Below are 21,899 nucleotides of genomic sequence, written 5' to 3'. Positions count from 1 at the left end.
AAGAAAATTGGTTTCTTTATAACTTTTTGTGTATCTCTTATGATAAAGTAAATTAATTGCTTTATAACTTATTGTGTATCAAATATATCCTAAGATAAGGTAAATTGATTACCTTATAACTTCTTTAATGCTTGCATATGTTTTATGATAAGGTAAATTGATTACCTTATAACTTCTTTAATGCTTGCATATGTTTTATGATAAGGTAAATTGATTACCTTATAACTTCTTTAATGCTTGCATATGTTTTATGATAAGGTAAATTGATTACCTTATAACTTCTTTGATGCTTACATATGTTTTATGATAAGGTAAATTGATTACCTTATAACTTCCTTAATGCTTACGTATATTTTATGATAAGGTAAATTGTTTACCTTATAACTTCTTCAATGCTTACATATATTTTAGGATAAAGAAAATTGGTTTCTTTATAACTGCTTGTGTGAAAGTAAATTGCTTACTTTAGATTTTCTTATGTGTTAAGATTATGTGCCTTAAAATGTCTTACCATAGGGCTAACTGGTTACATTATATACACTTTTATGTAGTAAATTGAATGCTTAAACATGTCTCCTAGTGGAGAAACATTGGAGGAATACAAAGAACATGTGTCCCTTTAGACCCCATGATGTACGAACACAACTTCAAGCTCCTTGTGTTGCCCCTCGGGCAAAATAAGGGAAACTCTGGAACGTTTATCAAAGGATCTTTTGTTATCAGGAGAGTAAAACAGGGAAATCTGCAGAGAAATCTCGCTCTCTCGTTCTTTTTGGTTCTTCTGCTGCTGGTGTGGTGCCGTGTGTTCTCTGCTCTGCCCTTGCTCTTCTGCTTCCAAAAAACAGCGGCCTTCATAGCAATAGGTTTTTAACTTAAAGACTCCGACACCGTAAGCGCTCGGTTCAGACTCTATTTCTTTTTAGTTTAGATTTAGAAAATCCAACCTCAAGCTCTTCTTGACGAAATGTTGGTAGATTAGTCCTAGGACCATCTTCCCTAAAAGAAAGAGGCAGCTCTCGGGGTCGTGCGTTGTACTGGGGCACGAGAGTTTGCTTCAACGTTAAATTCCTGGGCTCCACTCGGGAAACGTTGGAAGTTTAGTCCTAGGACCATCTTCCCGAAAGAAAAAGGCAGCTCTCGGGGTCGTGCGTTGTACTGGGGCACGAGAGTTTGCTTTAACGTTAAATTCCTGGGCTCCACTCGGGAAACGTTGGTAGTGTAGTCCTAAAAACCCACCTGCCTTGAGCTCCTCTCGAGAATTGTTGGTGGCTTTTTAGTAGGTTTAGTCTTAAAACACCGTCCTCGAGCCGCTCGAGTGCATTTGGTAGTTTTAATAGGATTTCCCTCCCCTCCTTACAAGCGCTGCCTAGTACCCGTCCTGGGGAAAGGCTCAATTAGGATCCCCTCTTAGAATTAGCAATAGTTTAGGTTAAAAGTCCTGTCCACTCTTCATCTATTTTCTTCTTCTTTTTACTGTCTTTTCTTTTCAAATCTATACTCAGTAGTAAAAGTTATTGTGTTTATTGGACCTAAAAATAAATCTACCTGACTACATTTGTAGTAGGTTAACTCAATCGTTCGAGTCCTTTTCCCTGTCGACTCCTCGACACAGGCAAAGCAGAACGACACACGCTCTCCCAGCTGATCCCCTCACGGTAAGTGGCGCATAGTACAAGCAATGGTTGATTGTGACTGACGTATATAGGGGTTGACAAGGCAAAAAAGATACATCATCATTTCGTATTAACTATTATTGTTTCGAGAGACTTTGGTCCAGCCAAACGGACGGGTCTGAATTCGTATTAAAGTAAACTGTTGTGAAGGGACTTAACAGAGTGACCTGGGTCGGACCGGATTAAGACTGAGCCGAGCCGGACCGAGCGCCTCCGTGAAACCGACGATTCACGGAGACAAGTGGGTCTCGACCTAGGTTGGTCCCGGGGAGCGTACGTGCGACACCCAGACTCACACACACACAAAACACCCCCCCGCGGAGCGGTGTGTGTGTGTGTTGTACGCGATCGTTCCCATAAATCACCGCGCGTGCGGTGTCCAACACTCGACAATACATATACACATGCACACACATACACATATACATACATACATACACACATACACATACGGCATTGTGGATAAATATCATATCATATATGAAATGACAGTGAGCAAGGGGTGGCTGACAGTTAAATTAAATAGATTAGCAGTTCAAATTAAGCAGACCTCAGTACAGTCAATGATGCATGTAGCTTTAGGATAATTTTGGTGAAATGACTTGGGCCTGATTCTGTTCAACGCATCCCTGGGCAACCAAGCAATCACCTTTTTCCTCATAAAGCTGGCAAGGATTGGTCTCCAAAATGTAAATATTTCAGATGCCGTGCTTCTACTCACCCCAAATCGTTTACCCAAGTCAGTAAACAATAAACTCAAACGGAGTCTCATTAAAACAAGCAAAAGCTGTTGATGGACGGCCAATTTGGTATTAAGTGGTTGTGAGCAAAAAGTCAACAAGGCTAGCAAAAGTTGCCAGAAACTGTCAGCACATAAACCTGTATAAAATATAAAGTCTTTCTTGTTTAAATCATGTGCTGATACTGACGGTGTTGGATCCGTTTGAGTGCCACAGTCCTTCAGCCGCTTGTTACCGCTGCTGAAACTAGTTGTGATCACATAGATCTGGCCACTGGGTTCCGACATCACAATTCTGCAGAGGCATATTCTCCAAATTCCCAACATCCACATCTGTTTCCATAGCTTCAGGTTCAGCTTCAGGTTCAGTAGTTGAGTTCAGGTGCAATGGCTGAAGACATCTTCTTTTGGGGGGAGGTCTAGCTGGTGTTACCTAAAGGGATAATAAGAAGAGAGATGTGCATTAGTTAAACATGACAATCAAGCATATTTAAATCAATGAAATGCAATGCAATAATATGGCTATCCAAGAGACCTACTTACATGACATTCATAACCCATGATCAACACAGGATAGGGGTTTTCTCTTGTGGGTCGTCCGTCAGGAAAATGTATCCCACAAACCTTAGAGTGATGAAGATAAATACATAATGAGCAATGCATTGGTTGTAAAAGTACTTCTCAAATAAGTGTGAACAAGCAACCCGGTATCACGCAATTGCGTGCTCCTGCGCACGAACGTTAATCTAATGAAGCGTGTTCCCGAGCACGATAGTCCGACTTTTTGCGTGTTACACAAAACGAAATGCAAAACAATGCATTCTGAATGGGAGTGTTCTAAGACAATTAACGTGCTCCACAAAACGGTACGAGAGAGAGAGAAAGAGAGAGCGGGAGGGACAGAGAGAGAGAGAGAGAGAGCGAGAGAGAGAGAGAGAGAGAGAGAGAGAGAGCGAGAGAGAGGCTTCAGAAAGGGTGTGCGCAGATAGTACAGTGCACCCTAGTTATGTTTATGCCAAAACCTATATATATAATTAGGCTGTGGAAATTGCAATAAGTTAAGAACACAACTTCGCACGTTGAGCACACAGCCGTGTGACTCGTTTATTTTGTAAAAAAGAAAACCGGAAAACAAAGCGTGCTGAAGGTAAACAAATCCAGCATTGTCTGTGACGTCATGAGACGCACGTAATCCTTAGGGACCGCGATTCCTGAACCACCAAGAACGCAAATGACATGCAGTAAACAACAACACAATTGAAAGAACAACACATAACGAAATACTGTAGGTGAATTATGTTACGGTCACTACAAGGCTATAATTATATTATTTAGCGTGTAATGAGACAATCTATAGCCAAATTGTCGAAGATGCCCGAGAATCTTTGGGGATATCAGCATGGGAAATCGGCGAATCAGACCCATGAAGGGGGGGGGGGGGGGGGGGACACGTTAGTTGAAGGGGTGGGGGGGGGGGGGGACACGTTTGTTGAGGGGGGGGGAGACACGTTTGTAGGGGGGGGGCACGCTCGACAACGAGAGTTGGTTTTTATTGAACGCTCGACAACAAGAGTTGGTTTTTATTGAACGAGACTTCAACACGGAACAGCTGCACGAAACGATGGTCACGTCACTCTCGGTGACGGTGTCGACAATAATGAACACACGAACAATGTTAATAGAACAACACACAACCACATAACATCCCGAACCCATTAACCCCACTTAATCCTAACAACAAAACAAGTTAACAAAAGCCCCATTTGTCAACTGAGAACCCCAATTCCCAGAATCCCCCGCGGCTCCGGAACACGGCGTAGCTTATATTCATCTTTATTATCTGAATGGGAAATGCAATATTTTAGGACAGATACACCATTAAACGCGTTTCTAATGACATTTCTAGCGAGAAATGTACATTTTCCTTACATAATCTTCAGTCAGTGAATGTGTATGATCTTTATTAATCTTTATTATCTGAATGGGAAATGCAATATTTTAGGACCGATTCACCGTTAAACGTGTTTCTAATAACATTTCTAGCGAGAAATATACTTTTTACTTGCATAATCTTCAGTCAGTGATTGTGTCTGATCTTTAGTTTTATAGTTATTAGGATTTGATCGGCTCGCTCGCATGTTTCAACGACGTCAGGTTGCTTTTGCTAAACTAGCAGCTCACGTGCTTCCTGCGTTTGTGTTATTAAACTGTTACTTTATGTAACTTTTAATGATATCATCTTGTTAGAAACACGTATATCTGAGAGCCAACCCAGTCGCCAAAAGCATATGTTGACAGTGTACTTTTCGTGAACACTGGATTACGTCGCATTTCAACATAAAATAGCGTGTTATACACACACACACACGCACGCACACGCACAGACACACACACACAAGCACACACAAGCACACACAACAACGCACAGACACACAGACACAGACACACACACACACACACACACACACACACACACACGCACACGGTGCATTTCGCTGCTAAAACAACAACAAAAAAATATTCCCTCAAATATTATTACTTTCAAAACGTTGGCCAAAATGGCCAATAATATCATTTTTTATTTGGGATGCTTCTAGGACATTTTGGGTGGATTTTGAACGGTATGTGGGGGGCACGTTTTTTGCAGGACCTGGCAACCCTGCGCTGTTGCCCGAGATCTGGATCCACCCCGGCGTGGTGCCGTCTCCTTTTGACCTTTTGACCCCAGACTTCTGGGGGAATAGCTGAATCAAATCATTAGTCAATCAGAAGCATGTAAATATCTTCCCGGTGGCGTAAGAGGACGAACAAGGTGTCCTTCAACTTCTACGCTTCCAGGAGATTGCAACGGTGCCACACATGAGCATATTCAAACATGTTTAATGGTAGTAATTAGCTGTCGAAATTGGAGGCCTTAATCAATACTGAGCAGCTATTGATTTGCTTCCCGATAAAGATGTGTCACAAATGACATGTTATTTAGCATCTACACGTTGAGCTGAGTCCAATGACACCAAGAACGACACTCTAGCTAATGGTAACATGTATTTTACATGGTACACCTAGGTCTAGGACATGATCTCGGTGTAGCAAGAGGCCGAGCTTGATCTCATTGGACTCAGCTTAACGTGTAGATGCTAATTAACATGTCATTTGTCAAAAATCTCCATCGGGAAGCAAATCTATAGCTGGTCATTATTGATAAAGGCCTCCAAAATCGACAGCTAATTACTACCCCGAAACATATTCAAATATGATGTGTGGCACTGTTGCAATCGTCTCGAAACGTAGATGTCAAAGGACACCTTGTTTGCTCTGTTGCACCACCGGGAAGATATTTTCATACTTCTAATGGATTGATTCATATTTTAAGGTTCTCGGAGTGAGACTTTAAGTGGCTGCAGCAGAAGTGTTGAGACGAAAGATGATGTCAAGAGATTTATAGAATATTCCCATTCACATCATGATTCTTCGTCGTAACATCCGACCAAACATCCTTTACATTCACAGAGCGAAGATTATGAAAGTCCAGCCTCAGCAAGTGCTCCATCTCGTTGCACCTGCACCCAGCGGCTCGCTTGCAAGATTTTGGCCTGAAGTTCTTCCCAGACCTACACCCTAGCCATCCAACATGCATATCTGAGAATCAGGCCTCTCTTTAATAATGACAAAAAGTTATGAGAGAAACACACATTAACTTTTTGTTATCTCATAAGCGGCGTGGTGCCGGCTCCTTTTGACCTTTTGACCCCCGACTTCAAAAACGTGGCCACAGGCCAGCTGTGTCTACACACCTTTAGCCACAAATGTACACCTCCATCCCACAAAAAATGGGGACTAGAAACTAACCTCTGTCTTATGTACATTTACTGTACTGTTGGAGGTCACGCCCCTTTGCCGACCTTTTCGAGATAGCTAGGGATACTAAAATGTTTACACACATTTGCCGGGGCCCCGTGTACGACATAGCCGAGATTTGGAGTTCTAGCCCTTAGAGAAAAAAAGTTTTCCCAAATGGAGTGTCATTTGGACAAAGCCCCTCAGAAGTGTAGCCTGCAAGACCTAATGGTTCAGAATGTGGTGGAAAAACAGTTTTTGAGATAGGAAGGTCCTACCGCCCTGAAATTGTAATACCTTATTCTAGGGCCTAACTGGGACCTCCGCACCGAAACTTGGCCCGGTCGGACCCCGAGGGCAGGAAGGGGGAGCCTGCCCTCGGGGTCTGACTGGGCCAAGTCTCGGGCAGGAAGGGCCCTCCCTTCCTGCCCTCGGGGTCCGTCCATTAGAAGTATGAAAATATCTTCCCGGTGGTGCAACAGAGCAAACAAGGTGTCCTTTGACATCTACGTTTCAAGACGATTGCAACAGTGCCACACGTGATCATATTTGAATATGTTTCGGGGTAGTAATTAGCTGTCGATTTTGGAGGCCTTTATCAATAATGACCAGCTATAGATTTGCTTCCCGATGGAGATTTTTGACAAATGACATGTTAATTAGCATCTACACGTTAAGCTGAGTCCAATGAGATCAAGCTCGGCCTCTTGCTACACCGAGATCATGTCCTAGACCTAGGTGTACCATGTAAAATACATGTTACCATTAGCTAGAGTGTCGTTCTTGGTGTCATTGGACTCAGCTCAACGTGTAGATGCTAAATAACCTGTCATTTGTGACAAATCTTTATCGGGAAGCAAATCAATAGCTGCTCAGTATTGATTAAGGCCTCCAATTTCGACAGCTAATTACTACCATTAAACATGTTCGAATATGCTCATGTGTGGCACCGTTGCAATCTCCTGGAAGCGTAGATGTTGAAGGACACCTTGTTCGTCCTCTTACGCCACCGGGAAGATATTTACATGCTTCTGATTGACTAATGAATTGATTCAGCTATTCCCAGAAGTCTGGGGTCAAAAGGTCAAAAGGAGACGGCACCACGCCGGGGTGGATCCAGATCTCTGGCAACAGCGCAGGGTTGCCAGGTCCTGCAAAAAACGTGCCCCCCACATACCGTTCAAAATCCACCCAAAATGTCCTGGAAGCATCCCAAATAAAAAATGATATTATTGGCCATTTTGGCCAACGTTTTGAAAGTAATAATATTTGAGGGAGTATTTTTGTTGTTGTTGTTTTAGCAGCGAAATGCACCGTGTGCGTGTGTGCGTGTGTGTGTGTGTGTGTCTGTGTCTGTGTCTGTGCGTGCGTGTGTGTGCTTGTGTGCGCTTGTGTGTGTGTGTCTGTGCGTGTGCGTGCGTGTGTGTGTGTGTATAACACGCTATTTTATGAAATGCGACGTAATCCAGTGTTTACGAAAAGTACACTGTCAACGTATGCTTTTGGCGACTGGGTTGGCTCTCAGATATACGTGTTTCTAACAAGATGATATCATTAAAAGTTACATAAAGTAACAGTTTAATAACACAAACGCAGGAAGCACGTGAGCTGCTAGTTTAGCAAAAGCAACCTGACGTCGTTGAAACATGCGAGCGAGCCGATCAAATCCTAATAACTATAAAACTAAAGATCAGACACAATCACTGACTGAAGATTATGCAAGTAAAAAGTATATTTCTCGCTAGAAATGTTATTAGAAACACGTTTAACGGTGAATCGGTCCTAAAATATTGCATTTCCCATTCAGATAATAAAGATTAATAAAGATCATACACATTCACCGACTGAAGATTATGTAAGGAAAATGTACATTTCTCGCTAGAAATGTCATTAGAAACGCGTTTAATGGTGTATCTGTCCTAAAATATTGCATTTCCCATTCAGATAATAAAGATTAATATAAGCTACGCCGTGTTCCGGAGCCGCGGGGGATTCTGGGAATTGGGGTTCTCAGTTGACAAATGGGGCTTTTGTCAACTTGTTTTGTTGTTAGGATTAAGTGGGGTTAATGGGTTCGGGATGTTATGTGGTTGTGTGTTGTTCTATTAACATTGTTCGTGTGTTCATTATTGTCGACACCGTCACCGAGAGTGACGTGACCATCGTTTCGTGCAGCTGTTCCGTGTTGAAGTCTCGTTCAATAAAAACCAACTCTCGTTGTCGAGCGTTCAATAAAAAACAACTGCCCCCCCCCTACAAACGTGTCTCCCCCCCCTCAACAAACGTGTCCCCCCCCCCCTTCAACTAACGTGTCCCCCCCCTTGTCTCATTGTCTCATTACACGCTAAATAATATAATTATAGCCTTGTAGTGACCGTAACATAATTCACCTACAGTATTTCGTTATGTGTTGTTCTTTCAATTGTGTTGTTGTTTACTGCATGTCATCTACGTTTTTGGTGGTTCAGGGATCGCGGTCCCTTTAAGGATTACGTGCGTCTCATGACGTCACAGACCATGCTGGATTTGTTTACCTTCAGCACGCTTTGATTTCCGGTTTTCTTTTTTACAAAATAAACGAGTCACACGGCTGTGTGCTCAACGTGCGAAGTTGTGTTCTTAACTCATTGCATTTCCACAGCCTAATTATATATATAGGTTTTGGCATAAACATAACTAGGGTGCACTGTACTATCTGCGCACACCCTTTCTGAAGCCTCTCTCTCGCTCTCTCTCTCTCTCTGTCCCTCCCGCTCTCTCTTTCTCTCTCTCTCGTACCGTTTTGTGGAGCACGTTAATTGTCTTAGAACACTCCCATTCAGAATGCATTGGTTTACATTTCGTTTTGTGTAACACGCAAAAAGTCGGACTATCGTGCTCGGGAACACGCTTCAATAGATTAACGTTCGTGCGCACGAGAACGCAATCGCGTGATACCGGGTTGAAAATTCTTTACCAGCGTCAGTCTGCAGTTTCTCGGGGATACGCCCTTCGTTGAGAATATCTCCAAAAACTTTACCGACGTCGATATCCCTCTTGGACGGTGATGTACGAACCTAGGCGTGTTTTGAAAACACATCGATACACGTCAACAGAAAATGCACACCATCATTTTCGGGTGCATACTCAGACGCATCCACTAAATCAGCCTGGAACTGTCTATCTACCCCGCTAACCAATACTCTATTTCTATGCAAATGCATCGGTGCAGGTGCATGCAGTGTGTAGGGGTCCTGCTTCAGCAGCCATTTCTTAATATATTTTAGCGGAGGTATTGCCCCCTCACTATGCTTCAGGGCCGTTCGTAGTTTATTAATGCCTCCGTAACCCCCTGGTCCAGCGGGGTCATAATAAGTCTTATGCATCAGTTCATCCATGTCGTATGACTGTGACAAAACGAATACTGAAACACTGATCAGAGTTGTCCCTCCTTTTATTTAAAATGTCTGCCCACTCTCAACAATGCTTAGATATAACTTACAGGCAGTTTTACTTTTCTGTAACATTTTACAAGACATCATTCGAGCAGTCCTAAGACTCTCTACTTTTTCAGCCTTATTCAACTTCAAGACATTCGATACAAATGCACATATACACATGACATGTCCGACGGTAAAACACTCCCCATCTGAGAAATGGTTAAATAGGGCCTATTTCAGCTAGCATTAGATGGGGTCATTCCTATGTTCCCCGGGTCCGACCCTTTTTAAAAAAAAAGGTCCTTTGTTCCCCGTTTTTCCCAAAAAGGGTCCTATGTTCCCCTGTAGCCATACATACCGGGGAGCATAGGACCCTTTTTGGGAAAATCGGGGAACATAGGACCCTTTTCTGGAAAAAGGGTCCTATGTTCCCCGCAATCTATCAATCTTTAAAAATATTTAAACTTTGACGCGACATTCGCGTGATGACAGCCAATCGGCGTTCAACAGCGTGGCCACTGAGTGACATGTGTAACGTAACAGCCGATCAGCGTTCAACCGGCCAACTCAGTGCAGTGCAGTCCGGGGTGAACTGCAGCATCAGCATGGAGGAGAAAGTGATTGTTGCCGTTTGCGACTCCCGGAGCTCTTTATATAATAGTATATAATATAATATAATTGAATAATAATATCACGGCCAAAAGCTCTGTGCGTCTCCGGATGGCCGTAGCGCGGGGAGCTCTCGTAGGGATTGGGCTTCTCTGGGTTTGTTTACTGGTGTATGAATAGACTGCGTCAGGTTCTCCGACGTCTCTCCCTCTTCCAAAAAGGGTAAAGACATGCAATGGTAGTTATCTCGGCCGGAATTTGGCAGTAATGGTGGAAAATGTAACAGACCGGGGAACATAGAACCCTTTTTTTTAAAAAGGGTCCTATGTTCCCCGGTCACATACATATCGGGGAACATAGGACCCTTTTTGGGAAAAGCGGGGAACATAGGACCCTTTTTTTAAAAAAGGGTCCTATGTTCCCGTCTCATACAAAGAGGGGAACATAGGACCCGGGGAACATAGGACCCGGGGAACATAGACATGCTCCCCATTAGATCAGTAGGCTTATCATACGAGAATTTTATTACCAAATCATTCCAATCCTTATACATACATTTGATGGCAGTATATGGCAGTATACATCAAAACGGCTAGCCTATTTGATACAGACTCGCTATCCGCATCATAAGCATAAGAAAACAAAATGCCCATTATAAACGACGGTTGACACCCTGCCATGTACTACCTAACGACAATGTACGACGCCACATTTGTGTGGCTTCATATATCATACTCTGATGTTCAGGGGTCACCCCCTTAATGCTTACCATATCCAGTTCATCCATAACATAGGTGTCGGATAATAAATCACATAGCATAGCATAGAATCTACCACACCAAAGGTTTTTCCAGGGGCCACAGACAGTCCCGTGGTGTTCTTTAAAATAGTTTCTAAAAGTAACTGTAAGGGGTATCTATCCAAAACAACACATATGTCATCGTAATGGGATTCGTAGTGATGCTGTGTCGATCCATACAGGCATGTATGGTGGCGTTGACTTGGACAGTTACACGCACACCCCCAACAGGCTGCTTGGTTCTTCTGGACCAGGGGTCGGCAACCTATGGCACGCGTGCCACGGTTGGCACGCCACAGAATAAACACTGGCACGGCACCTCAGTGTTATTACGATACTCACTTTATCTGTCCCGTTTAAAAAAAACCCCGGCTTTTGTATGCCGGCACTAGGACCCGGAGGACACCACTGGATTTGATGTTGGAGTGTGGCCATTGGTCAGGTTGCAGCGGGAGAATTTCAAATCAAATTGTCTGAAATTCAAGCGCACTGTCCGCTGTCTTCGTGCTGACATAAATTAATGACAGAGCGTGATATTGTGAACAATGGCCACACCCGCTGCAGCTGAAACTAGGCCATTCCAGTGCTGCTGGACACAAGAGTTTGGTTTTGTATTTGTGAAGGACCGTGCTGTGTGCATTTTATGCTGTGAGAATGTTGTGTGGAGAACGTCAAGTGTTAAGGTACGAACACACCAAACGCGTACACGCGTAAGATTTACGTGCGTAACGCAGCTAAAATGTTGCTTGACCATTTTGTGTCAAAAATTGTCCTACGTACGCAGCTACGCGCCTGTGGCTGCGCTGGATTCAGGAGTCCGAGGAAGGAAACCCAAACGCCGCCGTGTTTGGGTGCATGATAGAGCTTGGATCGGGTTAGATTAAATAATCTCGGATATAAATAACAATAATCGGGTTAAATAACTTCACATGGTGTGTCTGGTGTGTTTCCAGCATTCGTAGTGTTGATCAGCAGAGAAATAGTCCGCCAAGACGTTGAGGTTGCTTAGCAACCAGAGACTCTGTCCATGCAAGTGAACGGAGCGTTCACTCTTCGTCATAACTATCAAACCAAACATCCTTCACATTCACCGAGCGAACATTATGAAAGTAAAATGCACATTTCTCGCTAAAAATGTTTCCATAAACGCATTTAATGGCGTAACTATGTTACTATTTCCACCCAGAATAAAGAAAGATGTCGGCCGTATGCTTCTGTGCAAGCGTCACTACTCTCTGCCAGTGACGTCGGGTCAAGCTCTACGCTGATTGGCTATCGCGGCTAAGCATCACGCGTATGAGCGTAAAAAGTTACATTTTTTGAACTCCTCGCGTACGCGCGTATATGTACGCGCGTATATATACGCCGCTAACGCGGGTAAAATGTTGCTTTAGCGCATGTAACGCATGTACGCAGCTCATACGTACGTAAACCAATGGTTCCCTATGGAAAAATTGCAGATTTTATACGCGTCCATACGCGGGGTACGCGTTTGGTGTGTTCGTACCTTAAAGCGTAATTTTGAGACGAAGCACGAGAAGACCTTCAAAGACCAAGCAGACTAATTAAAGTCAATCAAACGTGCTGTGTCCAGATATGAAAAACAAGCTTGCTCCTTCAAGGTTTTTTACCACTGCTAAAGATCACGGGACAGAAGCAAGTTATTGCATTGCGCATTGCATTGCAAAGCATGGGAAGCCGTTTACAGATGGCGAATTTATTAAGGAGGTTAACAATGGAGCACTCTGAGGCATGTTTGCAACTCAAAGTAGGCCTAACTAACTACAAGCCACAGATCACAGAGCTCAGTCAAGCAAAGCAGGGCCAGGGATCACACTGACTGTCTGGTAGGCATCTGATAATTTGATGTTGCTTCAGTTTACACTAGTTTTAGTTCAAATGTGTAGCTGTTTTTCAGTCTTTGAAATGTTGATGTGGCTATTTTGTTAAGAATACAGATACTGTTATTGTTGAGAATCAAATTCCAGGTATATTGGGAAGAAAAATGTATTTTGTGTCATAATTTATCTTTGCGTTATTGTTGATAAAAGCCAGGGATCACACTGACTGTCTGGTAGGCATCTGATAATTTGATGTTGCCTCAGCTTACACTAGTTTTAGTTTAAATGTGTAGCTGTTTTTCAGTCTTTGAAATATTGATGTGGCTATTTTGTTAAGAATACAGATACTTTTATTGTTGAGAATAAAATTCCAGGTATATTGGAAAAAATAGAAAAATTGTGACATAATTTAACTTTGCGTTATTGTTGATAATGGCACACTAGATGAGAAGAAATTTTCAAACTGGCACTCCATGTCACAAAGGTTGCCGACCCCTGTTCTGGACGATGATGGCTACCACGCAGATGCCAATGGTATATCGCAGAACAGCCAGCGACGCAGGGTTTAAACGGATCTGTGTTGATACAGGCCATCCATCATCCCCCATTAACGTGTCCACCTCCAACTCACTGTCCCCTCCTAGGTGAAGGAAGGACAGATTCAATCCAGCCAGATAGACGGCATACTCAAGAAGCCAGTTGTGTCCGGGTTGTACAGCCTTTAAATCACCAGTCTCCATAGCCATGCTCCCACTTTGTACATGCTCATCATAGACCTGTTCTGCATAACGTATCAAAATATACAATTATAATAAAAAATAAAAAAACACAGCACACATAGGCCTAATATTATTATACATAACATATATAAATATACAATAAAAATGAATAAAAAAAACACACCCCCTTAATACTGCTAATATGTCAACCCATTTTTCTACCGCTAAGACATTTCTAATGCTAACATAACCCTAAATATACTCCAACACACCATTTACCCCATCATCAGCCCCAGTTGACTCAAACAGGCACATTCTATGTTCATCAGCAGTTGTGCACCGTGGATCTTCGTACGCCTTAACCATAGGATCAATCTCCGCAGAAATTGCACGTAGTGCAGACAAATCAGCCCACTGAATGAAAAAGACATTGTACTGACTAAGCCCTAAACTTAGTAGTACTGGTTGTTGATTCCGTTTATAGTTTCCGACGTGCGCCCAGAGCGCTCCAATTACCGCAAAAACGAAGACAGTTCAGTTTATTTTGCTGGTTTATTTTCCTTCCAATAATACACAGCCGCAATAATTCTAACTCAAAATACATGTGACAAAACAATAAACCCGAATTCCTCACTAAACTAAGATGCATTAACACACGGGGACACGGGCACACGGGCACAGTCGAAAAACTTTTGCTTCCCCATTAACAACAACCCGGATCAGGTTCAATCAGGTTAAATGCCTCACTCTGCTGACCCGAGGTCAACTGAACCACACAGCCCCCTAGTGGCACGGGATAAAATTACACGAAAATAAAGCACATTTAATATGGCTCCTACAGACATTATCAAAATAATCAGCAGATTTTAAAGCACTGGCTCGTAGAGGGGAGCTACCGCTGCAATGCATGTCATAGCACTGTGGTAGTTCATCTGTATCAACGCTGGGTCTGAAAAAAATTAACTTGTGTGGTCTCTTCGTATGATAGTTGGCATCCATGCGATGGAGCCTCGATTCATACAGAAAAGTCCATTGGAATATATAGGGTCCTGCATTCCATGTTTTCCGGACGCCGTCTAGCATGGGGCATAAATCCTCAAAGAAAAACCCCCACTCGTGAGCGTTCAGCCGCCACTCTGCAGCACAGTCTTTAACTTTTAATATGACCGACCATCGACCCATGATATTACGTACTCAAAGCCATATTCGCCGACGTGTGTGAATGAATCCCTGGCACTCCAGTCTCTTACACCTAAAACAGGCCTCATTCTTTTGAGTGGAGCATTAAGCAATGCCTCATCTCCATTACTATATGCATAGCTAGACACAGGCGTACGAAAGCCGGACGTACCCCCAGGCGACTGATTTTAAACGTCCTCAATGTTCGATGCTGAGCCGACCGTGTTTGGAGAAGACAAGGCAGCCATGGAACGAGGGTCCTTAGCGGCACAACTAGCGCTGTTTGATCCTCGGGTTTCTTCTGATGAGCAGTCCATGTTGAGCAAAAATGAGCATTGCCGACAACAAGAAAACACACCCACCAAAACACACACACACACAAGCACCTACAAGCACACACACGCACGCACATGCACTAATACATTCCTTTCTACAAGCACACTCGCGACAACATTCCTTTGAACAAACAGGCAATAATAATAATACCACTACACACCCGCCTCCCCGCGCCCCCTACAGGCCACCGGATGCAACTTGTTTTGCAAATCGCTATATAGGGAGTATATTATATACTACTCGGGCCTTCTCTACTTTGAGTTCTATTTCCCTCTGAGCGTAGGCAAACTTGGAGCAACTTGCTTCTGCCTTTGCTCGGGCTTTAATGGCGGTCTGGGTTGATGAAGAACTGCTAGATGCTTTTGAGGAACGAGACCGTATTGACTTGTGGTCCTCTTCTTCGAAACGTTCTTCGGGCACTGTGGTATATTCATAACCAGTGTTGTGCAAGTTACTTCCAAAATGTAATATATTTCATATTACTAGTTACTTGCATTTGAAAGTAATACGTTTCTTCACAATATTACCTTCTGTGTAGAGTAATAAGTAATAAGTTACTTATTACTTTCACCAAAATAAACATTCAGGACAAGGCGGAGGGGGGGGGGGGGCAAATATTAAAGTCTAATGAGGTCTATATTGCATCTGCATGTAGTGTACTGTGTACCATGAATAGCTGAATTACAATAATGTTCTGATACAGAATAATTAAACAACCAAAACCTTTACACGACATGACACAAACTCTTTTTCTATGCCTCATTTATTAGCTCCTTAGTTACAAAGTGCAGCCACACATACATTTAACAAAAAAAAGTTGCATTTCCATGAAATCAAACATGTTAATAGTTTATACTATTTCAATAATAAAATAAAGTGCACTTCAAGAATGACGTCTAACAGCCACCAGACAGGGCATGTTTTGTAATTAAGTATTTTAGAACCTGAGCATATATCCTGCCCTGAAATAGCAGTAAATAGCAGTAATAAAAAAGAGCATGAGAACAGCATAAATAATGAAACACATTCAACATTTCAGTCCCACAGAGACTTTACAAGGAACTTATGCTTAGAGCCTATTAATGTTTTGGTTAGGACCAAACAACAAAGTCTTAATAGACAAAATATACAGCCAAACAAGGGCTGGAGTCTGTGTGGCTCGGATTGTAACCAAGCCCCCAGGAACACTGCATACTTCCGCAACCCACCAGTGCTCAGCGGCCAAGCCTGATATTGCAGCTGTTAAGCGGGCTGTGGACGGGTCCCTCAAATCATGGGACCCAGAAGTAGATATCTCCGTTCACTCCAATACAAGTGGGGAACAGGAATGTGTCTCCGCAAAAAATGTCTGGATATCAATCAAAGGCTAATAATTACCTTCATGCCATGTCCTCAAAACGCCACCTCAAGCGTTTTATTAACCCTTATCTCGCTGGGGAAGAGGGGTGTGCAGCTGAAAGGAGTCGGAGTGAAACAAATGGCATCCGATAGGGCCTAGTTCAGTGCTCCGTTAACGTGTTCGATTTTTGGACTGGTTCATCTGCTGCTCAATAACTCTCACGGTCCTCTGCTTGCGATCATTGTGATTCATCATGTATTGATCCATTTATTCAAAAGATCCAAAGACAAAGAACAGGTGCATTACGGTATCATTTTATATTGTTGTTGGACCGGAGTGGGGGGATGGGCACGCATGCGTTCTATATTTCTGCATCCGGTACGTCACGGACTAGGCCACGTGTCTTGGCCCCATAACGCGGAAGCAAATCGCTCCTGTATGTTACCCTGCGCCACTGAGCAGTTTGTATAGGAATGAATTGGCGGCCACTTTCCAGTCCGTGGTCGATCCTTTATTATGTCCATGATTGTAACGCGTTACCGGACTCAGTAACTGTAATAATATTACCCAAATATAGTTAGTAACTCGTTATATTACTCCGTTACTGACTAAATGTAATATATTACGGTAACGCGTTACGCCCAACACTGTTCATAACCCCCTTCTGCCATGGTGAACGGAGGTGTGTGTGTTCACTTTGGTGAAGACGTTGGGGGAGGGTGTCGTGTAGGCTTGCTCGGGGCCTGTATGACGGTCCTTTAGTCTTTCTTCCAGCCGTTCCTTTCTTACAGCTTAATGTTATGCTGTTTTTTCTAGGGATGCACCGAAATGAAAATTCTTGGCCAAAACCGAAACCGAACATACTGTAACAGTTGGCCGAATACCGAATACCGAATGTGGCTTTTGCTGTTTTTCATTCATTTTGCTTTAATTTTTCACCATTGCATAAATCAAACAATTAAATGTCCTTTATAAACTTTTTTCAATAAAAAAAATCAATTACAAATTTGATACAAAATATTTATTTAATACTGCAATAACATTCCAGCAGAAGAATTTAAGAACAATATAACTTTTAAATAAATGAGTAAAACAAAATATTTTTATTTGGCCATCTTTGAGCCCCCCTAAAATTGGCCTTAAACAAGAAATTAATTGTATTTGCTTTGTATGCACACAACAAAAAAAGTGCATTAACAACTGCTTGGAAAAAATAAAAATGGGGTGGGGGCTGGGGATGCAGTGCCCTATTTCTGACAGTGAATTTAAATAACAGGCAACTTAAATAAACTAAATTAAGTCTACTTCAGGAAAAGTGGCAGGTTCTTCTTGATGAAAAGGAGCTTCTCTGCTTTGTCACATGAAAGTCTGTTCCTCTTCCATTCGATGACATGAGAAGCAGCGCTAAACAGCCTCTCGCTATCGGTGCTTGTGCATGGACCAGACAAGTATCTAGGATGGGAACGGAGAATCGAAAAAAATTATCTCATAGCATCGACATTGTAGGCTATCCGTTTTTGTAGTTTTCTTTTTTTTTTTATAGATGACGCCATGTTTTTCTTTTCTGCTTAAGAAATAATTACATTTTTGAATGCTGGTATATGCCTTCTATTTTTCCACACTCAGTATAGTATAATAGTTGAAAATATATAGCCTAACAAGAACTTTATGAATAACATATTAAATTCCATTTCCTAAATAGCTAACCTGCGTGCCATCTGTGCCAGGTCGGGAAAGCGGCCTTGATTGGCCCTCCAATATCCGAGAGGGTTATTGCTCCTGGGGATGGGGACGTCTGATAGAAAAGCATCCAGCTGTTGAGCTGTTGAGCTTGTCGTCTGACTGGTTTTTGGATTGCTCTCTTGGAGAATCTCTTCGAACATGTCAGACAGTAAGCGTTTGCGCAGCTGATCATCTGTGTGTGCCCTTTTTTTCTCAACGCAATCTCCCCGTTCTGCTGCGCTGTGCGTCGCGCGACCGTCTCCATCACACAGCGGCTTTTGCAAATCCAACTCAGCCTGTATCATGTCCCTTGTGCGCTGCTTTTTCCCCACATCCAAGTAATGATCCTTATATCTTGGATCAAGTACTGTTGCGATGCAGTACAGCGGTTTGGAATCTGCCTGGCTAAAACGAGTGTTCACAGCATCTAAGAGCGCACTTTTTGTTGTTCTCACTCCGTGGTCTGTTTCAGCCTCTTTGCCTAAAAGACGCTTTAATGCTGCAAGTAAGGGGATAACGTCTGCCACAGATGCACCCGATGAGCTTATCTCCTTCGTTATGCTCAAAGGGGGCAAGGAGAGAGAGAATGTTCTCTATTAAAACCCACTGGTATGCGCTGAATGTCGCGGAGAGATCATGATCGGCAATGTATGTAGCCAGGACTCGCTTATGTGCAAAAAGGCTTTCCAGCATGTAATACGTACTGTTCCACCTTGTGCACACATCTTGTTGGAAACGTTTTGGTGGCATTCCCAATTGCTCTTGGATTGCTTGTAGGCGCCCATAGGCAAGCGGAGAATGCTTAAAATGGCCCAAAATTTTCCTGCCGGTCGCAATTACATCTGCTATACTGCGCTGACTCAACACTCCCTCGTTGACGGCCAGTTGAAGCGTGTGGGCCATGCACCGTATACCTTTAAGGTTGCTGTCTTCCATGGCTTTGGTCATATTTCTTGCGTTGTCACTCACTATTGCATGTACTTTGGATGGGTCGATACGCCAAGTGTCAAACATTTTGGCAAATGCATCGGAGATGGCTGCAGCTGTATGGGACCCTCTGAACTCTTGCGAGTGAAGAACAACCTTTTGTAGGTTGAACTCAGTGTCTATCCACTGTGCCGTTAAACTCAGCATGCTGGTGGGATTGACATCCGAGCTCCATATATCTGTGGTGAAGCTAAAGGTTGAAATATCTGTAGCCAAGAGCTCGTGGACATGAGTTGACACAACGTTATATATTTCGGGTAAGCATACATCCGAGAAATACCGTCTACTTGGGACGGTGTAACAGGGCTCAACATGTTCCATTAGCCTACGGAATCCTACGTCCTCTACAACTGAGAATGGTTGGTCATCCAAGGCAATGAATTCCATTATTTTAGTAGTTATGCCCTTAGCTTTAGCACCGTCACTGGCAAACTTTTTTGCCTTTTCAAATACGTCAGCCACAGATGGAATGTGTGAGCTGGGTAGGCATGCTTTTCTTTTCGTTGCTGCCACCGCGGTGTCTCTCTCGTGCTCCGCATGTTGTCCGGGGTGTTTTGACTTTAGGTGATGGATCAAGCTTGTTGTGCTGAAAGTCTTCGCAGATGTTCCCCCTCTAGAAAGTTCAACAGAACACTGTCTGCAAACGGCCTTATTCACTTCGTTTTCCGAAACTTTAAAATGCTTCCACACTGCTGACATGTTTGCTGCATGAAGTGTGCGCAGATTTGTTTCTGCGCAGTGCGCACACTTTATTCATTTTTTTTGAAACACGGGACGATTGAAACACAGCGATTTCCTCGGAAACCACGCAAGGCTTCCACGTCAAATTTCGTGACTACGTTCAGCACGCAAGACTGACCAACCTCGGGAAATTTCGTGTAATGACGTCCCACCTTCAAATGTTATCCCCCGAACAGCTGTTTTCGAGAGCGCTAAGTAAAATCCTTCCTGCGGTAGTTTTTTTGTAATAAATAGTTGTGTTTTTTGTTTCATGCCATAATAATATGACTATACAACAGATGAATTAGTACTTAAACCTAAATGTTCGTTTTATTTTATTCAGCCTTTTTACTCCTTCGGCCGAAACCGAAAATTATGTTTTGGGCCATTTTCGGCCGAACATGTTCGGTGGCTGAATATTCGGTGCATCCCTAGTTTTTTCACTGTACTGGTCTGGGTGGATTTGAGCAGCAATCCCACTATCAAGTTCAGCTAAACTAATTGATAATGAATAACTCCAAGAAGCGTGGTGCCGATTAGGAAGGTTTACTCAAATTCAAAGAGTGAAACTGAAACACAAACATAAATATATATCAGTTACAAAACGGGATGCACTCAAAATGCAAAAACACAATATAACATATTGCAATAACTAAGTGCACGATAGTTGGAGCTTTACTGTATCTCTCCACAGGCAATAAACAGATATGGAAAACGTAGCTGGCGCCATATAAAATGGTACAAATCGATGATCCAACAACCAAAATAATGCTGCTAAGGACCTACAAGCTGCAGTACTTACAAACATTGCGATCATACAGCTAGCAAGACTAAGAAGGAGGGAGATGCGATTTCTCTAGTGTTAACGCAAGTAGTAGTCAGCGGAATCACTTCCGGAATGGCCACTTCCGACCAACCGGAAGTACCGTATTGGTCCGAATATAAGACGACCCTAATTATAAGACGACCCCCGTTTTTCAACACAAACATTTAGAAAAAAAGATTTGCAGACCAGATTTGCAGAACAAAGAACTTAATTTTATTTTAAAAACACAGTGAATTAAACACTTGTTATATTAATGATAATAATAATAATGCCAGTAAAGGCCACGGCACTTTCAAGGCAAAATATGTACAGTATGATTCAAAATTAATATCAAGCGATAATCAAGCAACATTGTGAAATTTTTTATATAACAGAGAAAATACAGGCCACATATTTAATTAAACTTAACTAAAATTTGCCAAATTTCTCCTCCGATGTCTCTCTATCCCTCACACACGTCCTCTGCCCCGCTGTGTTCGCTCTCGCTGTCATCGCTCCCCAGCTGCTCCGCTTCCAGCGGCTCCTCCCAAAGCGTGTTTTCTCTGACGTATTCAAAAACTCTCCGGTCAACCTCACTCAAATGACCAATTTGAGGACCATGGTAGGATTTGCGCTGACTGTTGGCATCTTTGAGACGTTGTTTTGGTGCTCGCCATCTTCTTACGTTACACTCCGTGACCCCGAACTTCTTGGCAGCTTGGCATATCTTACTTGACTCTGCCTTATTGACGACCATTATTTAAAAATTGGCATCATAGCTCCTCCGCTGTTGTTGATTGACCTAACCCACAGATATTTTGGAACTGTAATCTACATATGCAAGTCCTTTAATTTACGTGTCAACACTTGCTATATATTTATAAATATAAATTATAAATTCCAAAACTTTCCTTGTTGAACTGAACTCCGGCGCATTTCGGTCACTCTATGCGTCGAACTTCTGTCAGCAACGTGCCATGCTTGATTGTAGCAAACAAATATTTTGTAACAGTAACTAACAGATGCACGTCCTTTAATTTACGTGTCAACACTTGCTATATATTATTTAGAAATATAAATTATAAATTCCAAAACGGATTAGTTTCCGTGACCCAGTTCGCGTGAGTCAGTTCGCCAAGAGGAGTCGTTCGCGAATCGTTTGTTTGTTCGTTCAG

At 42.7% G+C, this 21,899-nt stretch overlaps 1 protein-coding gene across 1 annotated transcript in view; it reads left to right on the top strand.

Annotated features, from left to right (window-relative positions):
- The first annotated feature begins 333 nt into the window (after positions 1-333).
- Positions 334-21,899, top strand: part of fndc4b (fibronectin type III domain containing 4b) — a 103,631-nt gene continuing 82,065 nt past the window's right edge. Inside the window, exon 1 of the mRNA XM_056588701.1 lies at positions 334-1,655. The gene's annotated coding sequence lies outside the window, so the exon portion shown is untranslated. The remainder of the gene's footprint in view (positions 1,656-21,899) is intronic.

Source organism: Gadus chalcogrammus, chromosome 4 (assembly GCF_026213295.1).
Source record: "Gadus chalcogrammus isolate NIFS_2021 chromosome 4, NIFS_Gcha_1.0, whole genome shotgun sequence".
In the NCBI taxonomy this organism is placed as follows: Eukaryota; Metazoa; Chordata; class Actinopteri; order Gadiformes; family Gadidae; genus Gadus; species Gadus chalcogrammus.
Note: the sequence above shows the minus strand (reverse complement) of the source record. Positions and strands in the feature narration are given on the sequence as shown.